Raw genomic sequence first — 15,000 nt, forward strand, 5'->3', positions numbered from 1 at the left:
AAACATAACTTTGTCATAAAGATGGCAGATAAAGATGGCAGATAAACCGCATATCCTGTCATTAGTAATCATGATGTTTTCTATTCATCAAATGACTGGGAACTCTTACTTGGTGAGCCTGAGTGGTGCATGTTCTCCCCCAGTGGAAGACCAGTGTGTGAGTCAAGGTTTGGAATGCTGAGAGTGATTAGGGAAGGTAGAATCTAAAATGTGATGGGACAGACAGTGGATGACAGTGGATGTTTTCGTTCCCCTTTTTTTTTGATTGGCTAGACAGAAACCTTTTTACAGAAAACCCCTAGTTGAGATGAGATAAGGTGTGTGTGTGTGTGTGTGTGTGTGTGTGTGTTACTGTACCGTCTTCTCTTCTCTAGAGTTCTAGGGGGGGAAGAAGGAAGAAACACAACTGTGCGGTAAGTTTCCTTGTGTGTGTGAGTGTGTGTGTGTGTGTGTGTGTGTGTGTGTGTGTGTGTGTGTGTGTGAGACAGAGGGTGTGTGTGTGTGTGTGTGTGTGAGACAGAGGGTGTGTGTGTGTGTGTGTGTGTGTGTATGTGTGTGTGTGTGTGTGTGTGTGTGTGTGTGTGAGTGAAAGAGAGAGAGAGAGATAGAGAGATATGTTTTGGTCTTTTCTTTCCTTCTTCCTTCTCTTCATGTTTTACTGTTCCAGTGAATGCTTGAGCACTATATCATTTGCCATGCCAAGACAGCACGTTTGAATTTGAACTGAGAGGGGGAGAGAGAGGTAGAGAGAAAGAGAGAGAGGGAGGGAGAGAGAGAGATAGAGAGAAAGAGAGGAAGAGGTAAGAGGTAGATACAGGAAGACAGAGAGAGAGCTCATTAGGATTGAAATTTGAAAGAGAGACTGAGAAAGACAAAATATACAGAGAAAGAGAGCTTGGTAGTGGTGGTGGTTTTTTTTGGGGGGGGAGAGAACTTTCCTTTTTGTAAAATCTGTAGCTCGTTTGCAACATTATAAAAAAACTGAACCCTCGATCACACTGAACAGAAGCGCTCAGGCCACGAAACGACACGACACAGCCAAGCCATTCGGTGAGACGGCAACACAACATGGGGCACCGGGACAAACACCAGCACTCACAAACAAAACATGATTCCATGACTGGTGAACATTCTGGAGGCCTGCCAATCAGATGCAGCCCAGGAGCCCTTTCAGCCAATGGGAGGCTGCCGACAAACAGGCAGGGATGGACAAAATAGGGATGGACAGCCCTCCCCCTCCCCCTCCCCCTCCCCGTTTTCGACCTCTGTGGCTCACCGTCGAGCGAAGGGCGAAGCGCGAGGTCTTCCCCGATTTTAATGGACGACGCAGGGACTTCAGGCAGTAGGACAGGGGGGCGTGGCTAAGTTTGGACAGAACCTGTCCGTTAGGGAGGGAGTGGGCGGGGCATGGAGGTATGTGGGGAACGGGAGGGAGCTGGAGGAGAGAGAGAGGGATGGATGGACAGATGGAGGACAGGAGGAGAGAGGGATGGATGGAGAGATGAAGGAGGACAGGAGGAGAGGGATGGATGGACAGATGAAGAAAGACAGGAGGAGAGGGATAGATGGACAGATGAAGGAGGACAGGAGGAGAGGGATGGATGGACAGATGGAGGACAGGAGGAGAGAGGGATGGATGGACAGATGAAGAAAGACAGGAGGAGAGAGGGATAGATGGACAGATGAAGAAAGACAGGAGGAGAGAGGGATAGATGGACAGATGAAGGAGGACAGGAGGAGAGGGATGGATAGACAGATGAAGAAAGACAGGAGGAGAGAGGGATGGATGGAGGAGAACAGGAGGACAGGAGGACAGGGGGATAGATGGACAGATGAAGGAGGACAGGAGGAGAGAGGGATAGATGGAGGAGAACAGGAGGACAGGAGGAGAGGGATGGATGGACAGATGGAGGACAGGAGGAGAGAGGGATGGATGGAGAGATGAAGGAGGACAGGAGGAGAGAGGGATGGATGGAGGAGAACAGGAGGACAGGAGGAGAGGGATGGATGGACAGATGGAGGACAGGAGGAGAGAGGGATGGATGGAGAGATGAAGGAGGACAGGAGGAGAGAGAGATAGATGAGAGATGAAGGAGGACAGGAGGAGTGAGGGATGGATGGAGGAGAACAGGAGGACAGGAGGACAGGGGGATAGATGGACAGATGAAGGAGGACAGGAGGAGAGGGATGGATGGACAGATGAAGAAAGACAGGAGGAGAGAGGGATAGATGGACAGATGGAGGACAGGAGGAGAGAGGGATAGATGGACAGATGAAGAAAGACAGGAGAGAGGGGGAGGGAGAAGAATAAGAAGAGGATGATAAGGCTAGGAGACGGGAAAAAAAAGTGTTAGGAGAAGGAATGTATTTCAGGGAAAGACCTGACACACATCAAACACGCACACACACAAACTCACACACACACACACACACACACACACTCAGTCCCTGCCCCGCACACACACACACACACACACACACACACACACACACACACACTCTCTATCTCTCCAAGCTCCCTCTCTCTGTACGTGCCCAGGCAGCTGTGGGGTCTTGTTGACGGTGTGTGTAGGAATGCGTGTCAGTCAGACAATCACAGACAACATCACACCTCACACACACACACTAGGGCTGCAATAGCTAATCCACAAAAATCGACTGTAAAAAGCGTTGCTAACTAATGTAATAGTCGATTAGTTGCTTACATCATTAAGCACACTGTTGCACGCGGTTAACTAGCTCATTAGACGTGGAAAGAACGTTTTTCCCCCCCAGTATTTTGATCTATGGAGTATCTATAGCACGTCACTTCGCTGTAATGAGAGAAAACAGAAAATAAATCTAACAATGGCTAAACACTTTGACGCATGTCAGATCTGACGGGATGCTAATGCTAGGTCTAAAGCAGGAGGGCTTCACGCTTAGGCTGACCTACACAATGGTATGCTATTACTCAGAAAATGTGAACCACGTCTTAAACAGGAGCAACTAACAACTATTACATTTTTGTCTTGAATATTTATGAAACGTGTAATGTCACCAGGTCAGTTAGCAGTAGTGTTCTGCATATAGGGAGACACTGTTTTTAAAACTACTTTCAACATATGTAATGTATAGAATATATTGTTTCATAATTTGTTTTATTTGTAACTATATATAATATAGCTATAATAATCTCCATTAATAAAAGCATGGTTAGAGCATAAACCTTGGATCTTGCCATATATGTATTATATAGGATTTTATTTAACGAATGCACACACACACACACATACACAACATTCCAATCCAACAGGCCTCTACGGAGTATATATGTCAACCCTGCTATTATGCAATCTTTCCCTTACAGGCCAAGGGACAAGACAACATTAATGGGCTTTGAGGTGAGAATGTATGTCTGCATGTAGGTGCAGGTGTGTGTGTGTGTGTGTGTGTGTGTGAATGTATGTATGTGAATGTGTATATGTGTGAGTGTGTGTGTGTGTGTGTGTGTATGATTGCTAGTGTGTGTGTGTGTGTCTGAGTGTATGTGTCTGAGTGTGTATTTTTGTCTTCATGAGTGTGCATGAGTGAGTACATATATTGTACGTGTGAGTGTGCACAAGAGTGTAAGTGTGTGTGTGTGTGTGAGTGTGAACGAGTCCCTTACCTTGTGCTTCCTCTTGTTGAAGAAGTCCTTGATACGTACTTTGGGCATGTTAAGCGCATTCTCTGAGCTGGCGGCCTTGACGCCCTGACTGCAGTCCTCAAAGTCCACGTCAGAAGGAGGCACCAGCCCTGACTTATGCTGCTCTATGAAGAGCTGCGAGTCCTGAGGAGAAGCCAACACAAGTATAATACACACAGAGTATAGAGAGTATGCACACCGCACACATATGCAGTACACGCAGAGTATGCGAGTATGCACACCGCACACATATGTAGTACACACAGAGCATCAATTCTATCTGTGTGCATCTGTGTTTCTCAGTGATAAGGATTGGGGTGTTTTGGTTACGTCTCAAAGGTCATAGGGTCGCTCTAACTCCTGAGTGCATATCCTGCGTCTGGACCCAGGGTGGCCCGCGTGATCCGAGCTCTGTGATTAACACCCCCCTCTCCCTCCTGTCAGACCTAGGATACTCAAACTGAGCTCTGTGATTAACACCCACCTCTCCTGTCAGAACTAGAATACTTAATCTAAGACCTTCTCTGTTGAAGCCAGAAAAGCTGATTAATCTTTATGTGAAGCCATGCTCTCTCTCCCTTGATGAATCTTTATGTGAAGCCATGCTCTCTCTCCATTGATGAATCTTTATGTGAAGCCATGCTCTCTCTCCATTGATTAATCTTTATGTGAAGCCATGCTCTCTCTCCCTTGATGAACATCATTGTAAATAAAACCTTGTTACTGATTTTTCTACCTTTGCCTGACTGAGGTCTCCATTCCTGTGGTATAGAAATACTATCAGTGCGTGCAAGTCTCGGATGTCTCTCTTCTCTCTCTTCGTCGCTGTGTGGTGTGATGTATGTGTGTGTATGCTTACACATGGCCGTGTATGTGTGTGTGTATGTGTGTACACATGGCTGTGTATGTGTGTGTGTATGTGTGTACACATGGCCGTGTGTGTATGTATGTGTGTGTGTACACATGGGCGTGTATGTGTGTGTGTGTGTGTGTGTGTACACATGGCCGTGTATGTGTGTGTGTATGTGTGTGTGTGCGTGCGTGCGTGCGTGCGTGTGTGTGTGTGTGTGTGTGCGTGTGTAGGAGAGTATGTGTACCTGCTTCTCATTGGTCTTGCTACCTGCCATGCTGATGCCATCAAGACATTTGGTGATGATGGGCATAACCTGTGATCACAAACAACATAGACACCTTGAAAACATACAACAAAAACGCTGAAATGCTACCGTTACATCGGAATATCTAATGATATAGTATGTAGAGATTGCTTTCATTTATAGTTAAAATGGCGTGTGTGTTTTATACTAAAAACACGCTAAAATGCTACCATTATATCTAATATCTATAAATGATATATTATGTATAGATTGCATTCATTTAGAGTTTGTTTGGGTTAAAATGTGTGTGTGTGTGTTTTTTTTTGGGTCACCTGTTTCTACAGTGTCAGCAAAAAGAGCGTAGCCCCCAGACAACTTCCTGATGCGCTTCTCATCCAGGCCCTGCAGATTCTGCACACACACACACACACACGCACAGACACACACACGCACAGACACACACACACACAAACACACACACACACAATAACACGCAAGCACACACATACACACAGACGTGCACAGACGCACACACACACACACACACACACACACACACACACACACACGCACACACACATACACCACGCACACACACACACACACACACACACACACACACACACACAGACAGAAACGCGCACACACACACACACACACACACCACATGCAAAGACACACACCACACACAACACACACACACACACACACACACACACACACACACACACACACACACACCACACACACACACAACACAAACAGTAAGATGTGATATCCCTCATGGCATACAGTGCATGTCCGCAACAACATTTAAGTGTCTGTGTTTGTGGATGCTCGTGTGCATCTCCTGCTCTGTGTGTGTGTGTGGGTGTGTGTGTATTTGCATGTGTGTGTGCATGTGGGTGTGCGTGCGTGTGTGTGCAATGTGCATGTGTTGCATGTGTGCATTTGTGTGCGCGTGTTATGTTAGCGTGTGTAATGTGTGTGCATGTTGCACGTGTGGCGTGTGTGTGTGTAAACTCACATTGAATATGCTGGGGATCTCGCTGTAGTAGAACTGGTTCTGTTCTTTGTTGTACTTCTGAAGCTGGGCGGCGTAGTCATTCTTAACACTCATCCGCCATGTGCGTGCGCATGTGTGCATGCTGCTTGGCCTGAAAACACACACACACAACACACAACACATTCTGGATTCACAGAATTTAGGAAACAAAACTCCACAGTTCTCTCTCTATTTTTGTCACAACACACACACACACACACACACACACACACACACACACACACACAACACACACACACACACACACACACACACACACACACATCACACACACACAAGCAGAAATGTTTGGGTAATACCAACTAACCACAGCCCAGTTCCTCAAGAAACTCTTACATTTAGTAAATGCAGTATCTCTTAGATAGCAGCTGTAATTTGAGTGCATGTGTTTGATCTGGTTGCAATTCGTATGTGTGTGCGATTCATGCATGAACCTGCCTGTTAAACACAACTCTAGAAGAAGTGGAACTGGAAAAACTACTTCTGCTAATCATCTTTGTGTGTGTCTGTGTCTGTGTCCTTGTCTGTGCATCTGCATGTGTGTATGTCTATTGCTCTTTGTGTGTGTGTGTCTTGCTCTTTGTTGTGGTGTGTCTCTTTGTGTGTGTATGAGTGTATGAATGTGTGTGTTTGTGCATGTGGTGTGTGCCTGTGTATGTGTGTGTGTGTATGCCTGTATGATATGTGTGTGTGTGTGTGTGTGTTGTGTGTGTGTGTGTGTGTGTGTGTATGTGTATGTGTATCTGTGCATGTGTATGTGTGTGTATGTGCGTGTGTGTATGTCTGTATGTAGTGCGTGTGTGTGTGTGTGTGTTCTTTGTGTGTGTATGAGTGTATGGAAGTGTGTTTGTGCATGTGTGTGTGTGTGTGTGTGCGTGTGTGTGTGTGTGTATACCTGTCCACGCGGCTTTGGTAGAGCTGCTGTCCTGCTACTACTCTCTCAGCCTGTTGGGTTGCCTTTCAGCTTCCTTCCACTCCTTCTCAAAAGCGCTTCTTACTCTGCTCAAACACACACACATGTATACATGTACAACACACACACACACATGTATACATGTACAAACACACACACACACACACCCACACACACAATATGTATATGTATATATACAAAACACACACAGACATTCTAATCAAATAGCAAATTCAAAGACACACTGAATAAATAGACTCACATAGATGCACACACAGATAAGACTAATCAGACCGACACACACACACACACACACTTACAGTCTCTCCAGCTGTTTTAGTGTGATCTCCAGGTTCTGTTGGGCTTTCTTGGGCATCAGACAGGTGCTGGGGAGGGAATAAGATAAAGCGAAGAGGGATGGAGAGAGACAAATAAAGAAGAGAGAGAGAAAGAGAATCAGAATCAAAATTAAAAAAAGAGAGATACCATCATCTGGCAGCAATACACTCATCCCCCCCCCCTCCAGACATTGAATGTCTCCTAGCTATAACATTCAATAGTCTCTTTCTTTTCTTTCGACATACTTGCCTCCCTCCCTTTCTCTTCTATCTCTTCTTCCGATCGATCTTCTCTGAGTCTACCTGTCGCTGCCTGTTTCTCAGCAAAGTGCTGAGCTGGGTGTTATCATCAGTTCGTCCATCTCTCACTCTCTCTCTCTCTCTCTCTCTCTCTCTCTCTCTCTTGTCTCCTCCATCTTTCTCTCTTTCATGCCTGTTCCCCTCGCTCCATCCCGTTTACGATCTTTTGCTTTTCTCCCCCTTCCACTCATCCCCCTCTCGTTCTCTCTCTTAGACCCACTCTCTTAGACACACACACACACACTCTCTCTCTCTCTCTCTCTCTCTCTCTCTTTTAGAACCAAACACACTCTCTCTCTCTCTCTTAGACACACTCTCACTCTCTCTCTTAGACCCAAACACACACTCTCTCTCTCTCTCTCTCTCTCTTAGACACACACACTCTCTCTCTCCTCTCTCTCTCTCTCTCTTAGACACACACTCTCTCTCTCTCTCTTCACACTCTCCTCTCTCTCTTCCCACTCACTCTCTCTCCTCTCTCTCTCTCTTAGACACACACACTCTCTCTCTCTCTCTCTTCACACACTCTCTCTCTCTCTCTCTCTCTCTCTCTCTCTTAGACACACACTCTCTCTCTCTCTCTCTTAGACACACACACTCTCTCTCTCTCTCTCTCTTAGACACACACACTCTCTCTCTCTCTCTCTCTATCTCCATCTCCTCTCTCCTTCTCTTGACTCCTGTATGTCTGTCTGCTAACATCCTTCCCTATATCAGATCCCCCCCTCTCTCTCTCTCTCTCTCTCTCATTTCCTCTCTCTCTGGCCACTTCATCTCTTACTTTTTTTACAGTGTCTTTCCATCTCCCATCTCACTTTTCCTCTCTCTCTCTTTCTCTTTATCCCTTTATCTCTCTATCTCTCTCTCTCTCCCTCCCTCCCTCCCTCTCATTCTTACAGTCTTTCGCTCTTGTTTGAGCTCGAAGAGGATCTTGGTGAGCTCGGCACAGATGTTGACAGTCATGTTCTCGGCCACGACCTCCCTCTGCCCGGCGTAGTCATTCAGCTCTGTCAGGACTTCCTGAAACGCCTGGTGATTGGTGAACCTGTGGGGACACCGGCAGTAAGGCCTCGTGTGATTGGCTAGTATAGTGTAGTGTTTAGTGTAGTGTCATGACTTCACAAGGCAAATAAATGACGTATGAGGCCACATTTCAAACAGAATAATAATATTACTATGTCATGACATTACTTCTATTACTAATTCTATACTACCCACCGGAGCACTTCAGTTGAAGGTTAATTAAACATTCATAAGCACTTAATAACATTTGTGTTTATGAAGCGCAAATGTTTGAGAAGCGCAACATGTGTGTTTATGAAGCATTTATGCTAATATTGAAAAAATAAAAAAACTATTTTTTTAGGACGTCTCTTGTTACTACTTTTGGTGCTTTTCCTGCTAGTGCTGTGGGCTGCTACTAATGTACATATACTCACAGACTCACAGACACACACACAGAAACAGACACACACACACACACACACACACACAGAAACAGACACACACACACACACACACTCACACACAGACACACACACAGACACTCACACACACACAGACACACACAGACACAGACACAGACACACACACACACACAGAAACAGACACAGACACACACACACACACAGAAACAGACACAGACACAAACACCCCCCCCCCAATCACAAACAAACACACACACACACACACACACACACACACACAGACAGACACAGACAAAGAGACAGACACAGAGACAGACACACATACACACACTCACACACACACAGACACAGACACAGACACACACAGAAACAAACACACCCCCCCCCAATCACAAACAAACACACACACACACACACACACACACACACACACACACACACACACACAGACAGACACAGACAAAGAGACAGACACAGAGACAGACACACACAGACACACACAGACACACACACACACACACACACACAGACAGACACAGACAAAGAGACAGACACAGAGACAGACACAGACACACACAGACACACACACAGACACACACACCATCACCATCATGTGACATGTCAGGGGACATACATCAGGGTTGACAGAAACAAATGGGACTTTCATCTTCAGACATGTTAGAGAGGGAGAGGGAGAGAGGAATGCCGAAGAGCATGATAATCTTTTTAAAAACCTTGATTGAACACAATTAAACCAATTAAACAGAGAAGAGAGAGAGAGAGAGAGAGAGAGAGAGAGAGAGAGAGAGAGAGAGAGAGAGAGAGAGAGAGAGAGAGAGAGGAGAGAGAGAGAAACGGAGAGGAGGGGCTTGTCAGGTGCAAGGAAGAGAGGACAGAGGGATGACAGAATGAGGAAAAGAGGACAGAGGGATGACGGCAGAGGAAGAGAGGAGAGAGGGATGATGACATAATGAGGAAAAGAGGAGAGAGGGATGACGGCAGAGGAGAGGATCTCACTTGAACTCGGCTTCATCTTTACCACCTCGTCTTGTGAACTTCTTTGTCAAAGATCTGTGAGGACACACACACACACACACACACACACACACACACACACACACACACACACACACACACACACACACACACAGGGATAGGGAGTTAAATGCTTAGAATGAGATTACAAATTAACAATAGACATATGATTGTATAAAATGTATACATTTTTTTGTGTATTTAAAAAACATACATGACACACAAGACATATACTGAACCAGCATGCCAAAAAGAACACACACAGACACACACACAGACACACACACAGACACACACAGCTCACCTGAGTTGTTTGGCGTAGGCTTGCTCGATCTCGGTCCTCTCTTTAACAAACTTCACATAGCGGTCCATCAGGTCCAAACCTGACTGTGTGTGTTTCTCAATGTTATCATACTGGTCCTGGAGTAAAACACAAACACACAAACACACACACACACACACACACACACTACACATGAGCACACAGACAGCAAGAAGAAAAAAACATGATACTCTGTGTTCAAATGCACAAGACTATAAGTTACATACTACAGAGCCAAACCTTGCCTTAAGAATCTTCCAGAAACAGGACCATAGTTAACCAATCAACTGTGCAGACAACAACACACGTTAACCAATCAGGGGTGCAGACAACAACACACGTTAACCAATCAGCTGTGCAGACAACAACACACGTTAACCAATCAGCTGTGCAGACAACAACACACGTTAACCAATCAGGGGTGCATTTCCTGAAAGCGTCATTGCTAGTTACTGCTCGTCATTTCTTTGGCCCCACATTAAGCAAATTCCGTTCATGATAAGGTCTTCCTGTGCCTCAATGTACCCAAGATGGCCCCTCCCTTTGCCTCCGCCCCAGAAGAGCTGCCTCGAGCGCCATAAACATTAAGTGTTTTCTTTACTTTTATTATTTTCTACATTGTAGATTTATACTGAAGACAATTAAACTACGAAAGAACACATATGGAATGATGTACTAAACAAAAAAAAGTGTTATCTACCATGTAGAACATAATAAAATCAAAGAAAAATCTTCTCAAAAAATGAGAAGGTGTGTCCAAACTTTTGACTGGTACTGTATACTGTCAGGTGTGGGTTTATGAGGGACCTTTGACCTCTGCCTTTATTGGTCCTTATTAGGAGTTACAAAGGATCAATACAAAAGCAAATACAAAAGGAGATTCCAATTCTCGGCAACTGCAACTGCAACCTTATATACCTCTCTATATACACATACACACATACATCCATGCATACACGCATACATACACACATACACCCATGCATACACGCATACATACACACATACACCCATGCATACACGCATACACGCATACATACACACATACACCCATGCATACACGCATACACGCATACATACACACATACACCCATGCATACACGCATACATACACACATACACCCATGCATACACGCATACATACATACACACACACACACACACACACACACACACACACACATCAGACAGGAAAGTAGTTCAATCATGAGGGATTTAACATGTTTTCCTTCCATATTTGATCGTTTCATAACTGTTAAAGTAATTGTAATAAGCTTCATGGAGGTACTATGCTAAATAGTGACAACCCGAGTTTGTATCTTGCTCTTAAGGTATGCATCCAACGAGTGACGCCAAAGTGAAGCAACCACAGGTCTAACGCTCTCTTTGGGCAGTATCATTTATATTTGAATATGTATGCCATGTAGAGAGAGAGAGAGAGAGAGACCTCTTTGGGCAGTATCATTTATATTTGAATATGTATGCCATGTAGAGAGAGAGAGAGACCTCTTTGGGCAGTATCATTTATATTTGAATGTGTATGCCATGTAGAGAGAGAGAGAGACCTCTTTGGGCAGTATCATTTATATTTGAATGTGTATGCCATGTAGAGAGAGAGAGAGACCTCTTTGGGCAGTATCATTTATATTTCAATGTCTATACCATGCAGAGAGAGAGAGAGTGTGAGAGAGAGCGAGAGAGAGAGAGAGTGTGAGAGAGAGAGACAGAGATGGAGAGAGAGAGAGAGAGAAAGAGAGAGATAGAGACGTCTTTGGGAAGTATAATTTATATTTGAATGTGTATGCATGTGTATGTGTGTGCTTGCATTTATCAGGTAGAAAGAGATCAGGCGTGTGTGTTCCCCACAGTTCTCACGCTCATAAATTGTGTGTTTGAGTGTGTGTGTTTGTCGCTAAACAAGATCATGAATCAAGTAAATCATACGCCTACTTCCTCCTACAACATTGATAACGTTGCTGAACAAGGCTGTGTGTTGTTCATCTGCAGGCCTAGTTACACACACACACACACGCATGCACACACACACACGCATGCACACACACACACGTATACACACACACACACTCACACACCCATGCCGCACACACATTTTGTCTGCCTTAGAAACATTTATGGTCAACCATAAACACACCCAGACACACACATACACACCTACACACACACATACACACACCCACACACACACAAACAAGTTGGACAGGAAGATTCTCTAAGGTGAGTGCAGGTGACGTGACGCTCAGAAGCTTAGGCCAAAGTTTCAGTGTTTTAAGAACTTCCCCTTCTTGTCAGTGTCAAGGCACACATGTACACTATTTATTTTCACACCCTATAGAACACACCCACATAGCACACACAGAAACAGACAAAGCATACATACACACACACACACACAGCCATTACCACAGTTGTTTCAGTACAGATTGTCTGGTTCATGCAGACACATGCAAAGGTTTGGGCACACCTCAACACATGACAATATGGCATTTTATTATTAATTTATGTATTTTATCATTTTTTTTTATTATTTTAAAGCAAGAGTATTCAACCATTTTCCTCTTTGTGAGGTTTGTTTTTATTGGCAACCAGTTTTTGGTATCATCTTTATGATTATGATAGAGAAACACACTTGCCATTCCAAAGAGACGCCCAGGCTATGCACCGCGGCTTGTCAGCTATATCGCCAAAAGAGACCAGCTCGCTTGCTAGCAAGGTTTCATCAGTGTCGGCTGGGCTGTCTAGGTAGTTAGCGTGCTAGTTCAGAGCAAGACTCTGCTGCTGCTGCTTGAAGCAAAAAATGGTGATTGTGGCATCTGCGGGCTGATCAGACTTTCTGATTGGTTCCCTATAGACTATCTACACAGATGCTCAGATTATAAACAAACTATCTGTTAAAAGGTCTGTTAACTACAATTTATTAGAAGGACTGAGCTTGAGTTTCAACAAGCCATCTGCCCAGTCTCTGTAGGCAGACAATGCAAATAAAGTGTTACCAATGCTACAAGTAGAAACAAAAAAAGGAAATCAACGGAAAATAAATCAATACATAAATCAATACAAATAATAAATAACCGGGCAGGACTCTCGTTAAGAACCCGTCTCAGTGACAATGAATCAGTTTCACTCGTTCACACTCACCACATGGTGCAACCAATTCATCACACTATGGGCACACAGAACCCTCTTCACATCACACAGAACCTCTCTTCACATCACACAGAACCCTTCTTCACATCACACAGAACCTCTCTTCACATCACACAGAACCTCTCTTCACATCACACAGAACCCTCTTCACATCACACAGAACCCTCTTCACATCACACAGAACCTCTCTTCACATCACACAGAACCTCTCTTCACATCACACAGAACCTCTCTTCACATCACACAGAACCTCTCTTCACATCACACTATAGGCCAACAGAACCCTCTTCACATCACGACAAAACCCCTCTTCACATCACACTATAGGCTCACAGACAGAACCCTTCTTCACATCACTTTTCAATCTGTTATTTATACATGGAAAAACAAATGCATGGTAGACTGCGACAAATGCATGGTAGAGTATGATCTGCATGGTAGAGTATGATATGCATGGTAGAGTATGATATGCATGGTAGAGTATGATATGCATGGTAGAGTATGATCTGCATGGTAGAGTATGATATGCATGGTAGAGTATGATCTGCATGGTAGAGTATGATATGCAGGGCAGAGTATGATATGCATGGTAGAGTATGATCTGCATGGTAGAGTATGATATGCATGGTAGAGTATGATATGCAGGGCAGAGTATGACAAAAGCCAAAGGGGAAGCTTTTGTAGAGGTGTACTGTGAGGTGTCCTTTTGCGCCTGAAGAATGAGAAGTGAGCGTCACCACACATCCCACAAGGGGAAACAACATAAAGGGAAACAAGCACAAATATTATCACACAGCTGGAGCACTTCAAAGGTGTGGTCCAAATGTGTCAAATTAGGCTAAATACTGTACTCCTCGCCGTTCTCTAGCCGTCCGATGTGTGCGCGATCAAAGAAAATTCCGGTATTCATATACGGTCTTGGCTCTGTAACTGGAAAACAACAGGGCTGCAGCTGTATCGAAAATTCCTTACCAGGATATTCAAAGAATGCGGTTCGTGGTAATACTGATCATTTCCGCCAAGGACGTTATAGTTTTATTGTGGTTTATTTGTCTGTCTGTAAACAGGATTACGCAAAAACGATTGAACAATTTTCATAAAACTTGATGGAAAAGTGTAGCATGGGCCAAGGAAGAGGTAATTTGATGAGTTAAAAATGCACTTAATTAAAAAGACTATTTTGGCATGGCATGTCTAGCTTGTCTGTTAGTGTTGTGTGCAATGATGTGTAGTCATGAAGATTTGTTGCAATCACAAATGAAACAGCCACTTAGCAGTACATGCTTTTTGTGAATGCAATACTTACTTACTTCATTTGTGTTTTCCAAGCAATTAATGGTCAGTTGACCAGAAGGTAACAGTGACGTGATGCGCTTGCTACATGCTGTGAGTATGCTCAGTGCAGTGGCCTGGGCGTTTAAGAATCGTTTTATTGTTCTCGTGTGGAGAGAGGGAGAGAGAGATAGAGAGAGAGAGAGAAAGAGAGAGATGGAGAGAGAGAGAGATAGATAGAGATAGAGAGAGAGGGAGAGAGAGATAGAGAGAGCGAGAGAGAGAGAGAGAGATAGAGAACCAAAAAAAATGTGTGTGCTGCAAAACTGCGTTTCTGAGTGTCTGAAAATATCTGGATACGTGTAGACAAGGCCACAAGCTACATGAGGATGGCAGCT

The 15,000-nt window shown here is 44.4% G+C and overlaps 1 pseudogene; it reads right to left on the reverse strand.

The window, feature by feature from the left end:
- The window catches only part of LOC116219182, a 23,592-nt pseudogene that overhangs the window by 4,575 nt on the left and 4,017 nt on the right, over positions 1–15,000 (reverse strand).

Source organism: Clupea harengus, chromosome 24 (genome assembly GCF_900700415.2).
Source record: "Clupea harengus chromosome 24, Ch_v2.0.2, whole genome shotgun sequence".
NCBI classification, from domain to species: Eukaryota; Metazoa; Chordata; class Actinopteri; order Clupeiformes; family Clupeidae; genus Clupea; species Clupea harengus.